Source organism: Denticeps clupeoides, chromosome 7, assembly GCF_900700375.1.
Source record: "Denticeps clupeoides chromosome 7, fDenClu1.1, whole genome shotgun sequence".
Classification (NCBI taxonomy): Eukaryota; Metazoa; Chordata; class Actinopteri; order Clupeiformes; family Denticipitidae; genus Denticeps; species Denticeps clupeoides.
The window spans coordinates 95,001-97,618 of NC_041713.1; the positions used below are offsets into that span (position 1 = coordinate 95,001).

The 2,618-nt window shown below is 45.2% G+C and overlaps 2 long non-coding RNA genes across 2 annotated transcripts in view; one reads left to right on the plus strand and one right to left on the minus strand.

Moving 5' to 3' along the window:
- The window catches only part of LOC114793551 (uncharacterized), a 3,393-nt gene extending 1,049 nt beyond the window's left edge, over positions 1-2,344 (minus strand). Inside the window, exons 1-2 of the long non-coding RNA XR_003750262.1 lie at positions 878-2,344; positions 221-374 (exon numbers count right to left, since the gene is read on the minus strand). This is a non-coding gene — a long non-coding RNA (uncharacterized LOC114793551). The remainder of the gene's footprint in view (positions 1-220; positions 375-877) is intronic.
- On the plus strand, positions 2-2,404 carry LOC114793549 (uncharacterized). The gene is made up of 3 exons (XR_003750260.1): positions 2-253; positions 1,244-1,289; positions 1,637-2,404. It is a non-coding gene; the product is annotated as an uncharacterized LOC114793549 (long non-coding RNA).
- Positions 2,405-2,618: the final 214 nt, after the last annotated feature.

Sequence of the window (2,618 nt, forward strand, 5' to 3'; positions counted from 1 at the left end):
AAATGAATAAATATGAACACGTCAGCTGGATCTCTGGATGCTAAATGAATATGAATATAAATAGCAGCAGGATGTGCAGTGATGGAGGACGCGGTGGATTCTTCTTCACCTCCATCTCAAGACAAACTGCTGGTGTGATGTGTTGATATGTGGAGGAAGTAGAGCTGAGAATGAGGATCCTGGGCCACTGTTCAGAATCACACATCTGAATTCAACTCACTGGATCAGCCACCATTCCACCATTGGTCCACAGGTAGCTTCCATTCAGTCCGTTCTTCTTCTCTTCAGCGTCTCACTTAAGATAAATACATTGATGGGTGTGGTTTGTTGTTTGGTACCGTACTGGAATCTGTGTTAGAACGGTTCCACATGAACTACAAACAAACACAAAATGCAAATGTTTCGATTAATAATAATAAAGCTTCTGTAGGTTCCACCACACCTGGTTCATCTGATGAATCCTGGGTTATGGTCCGTGTTGGGGAGTAATGAATTCCGTATTTTTATTTTTATCGAGGAAGGAGGACAGGTCGATTATAGCAGAGATGGTAAATGAATTATGTCCGACCTTTTTTGAAGTGTGGAGGAACCCTAACCAACCATAAAGTTCCTCACATTTAATTTAAATATTTGATTCAGCAGAGGTTTATGTATGCTCTTATAAAAAAATGGCTGTTCTTGTATTATCCTTATTAAGTTCACATATTGAAAGGAGTTTGGCAGATTAACACATAAAAAATTCATTAAAGTAATCAAATGTAAATGAAGTGAAAGTGAAGTGATTGTGCATTTCTGTGAAAGGGGATGCTCTGGTGGCCTAGCGGTCGGCCCCGTAATCAGAAGGTTGTGGGTTTATGTCATGGTGCCCACTGCTCACCAAGGATGATGTTAAATCCAGAGGACACGTGTCACCGTGTCACCGTGGGCTGTGCTGCCGTGTTTCACAATGACAATCACGTCACTGTCACTCTACATGGTGAAGAACAGCAGGCAGACAGACGTCCACCACCGGGCTGGGCACTGCTCTGCATCACTTCCTGTATCTCCACTCTGCTGTCGTCTTGGAAACAATGAGAGATAGACATGTCACATCACAATACTGACGTGAGATGTTAATGAGAATCATGCAGCCCAGTGATACATGAATTCAGAAGAAGATAAAGAAAAGATAAAGAAAAGGAAGTTCAGTGTGAACTTGTCTCAAGTTGTCCTGTGTGCTGTTTGTCTTCATTTCTGTCTCTAGGCAGAGGAGGTCCCATGCTGAATCCTCATCTGAGAAGAGTTTGGAAGTAGGAAGCCCTCTATATCACATCTCCTTCATATTGCTGATGTTGAGAGAGAGGTTGCTGGATTTATTTCATCTCCATGTTGAGTAACTGATAGCGGACATGGTCTTTAGAACCTATACAGTGTTCCGTTACAGTTTCCTTGGCAACAAGGTTGCTGAGGCAGAAAGTGCTGGAATTAGTTCTGTCCAGAGAGCTCGTGAAGAGTGTTACTGTGACTGCTGTTTGAGGATCATATTCTCACAATATCTGTGCCCATATACATAAATACATATGTAGAATTAGAAAAATGCTAAAGCCTTCTGATGAGTTCATGATGACTGAATGTAAAACGTTAACTTTATACCCAGAACATCACATGACAGATATCCTGACCAGTGGAGACCAGGACTTTCCTGCCGATCTCGTCCACATCCAGACCATGTCCTCTCAGGCCGGCGTCATGCTACTAAGTCAAGGGGTCTAAGACACGGGACAAGGGTGTGGAGAGGAGGACGTCCGGTGTTACACACACAACCAAACAAAGCAAACTGTGGACCAGCCTAAAGGAAGGGGTGGTCCAGCAGGGACAACTCTGTTAACGAAAGGGGCGCATAAACACACACAACGCTAACAGGCTAACGCAGGCTAACAACAAGGGGTCTATCACACAATCAACAAGACACGCGAATGAGATTCCCAACAGAGCTTCTTGCTGATCTCCATGGACCCTGGGGACCTCCCGAAAGAGTAAGGGCCTAGCAGACCCTGGGGACCTCCTGAACACCATCTGAAGTCTCTTTATACAGGTGGAGGTGACCAATAGGCAGATAGTAGGTGGAGCTGGCAGGCTTCATCGCCTCCCACTAAGTCCACCTTAAAGACACAAGACACAAAAACACAGCCAGCATTCAGAGCACTTGGGGGCAAACGTCCAGGGACCTAACAACAGTGTGCAGGTCCCTCTCCTGCCGCCCTGCCACAATGTCTTCATTAGTTCCTACAGAAAACACATTTAAATTAAAGTGGGAAATCTCCTGCCATCTTCACACAGGAAGTTGTCACAGACCAATCAGAACTTGTTGTTTCTGATGTCACGCCCCCCGGTGCATCCCATCTGGGGAAGACAAAGAGAGTGGGCGGTCCTGACGGCCGACACCTCACACGTTACCGTCTGACAAAAGGCATGAAAAACAGAGGTGTTGTTTTTGTTCATATATAAGTGAAATGACAATAACGTCAACTTCAACTTCTGCTTTACCTTAACACGTAACCCTGAGTGTCTCCGGGGGGGGACTGTCCCTGTCACTACTGGCTGTAAGGCCCTCTGGATAAGGGCGTCTGGTAAATGCC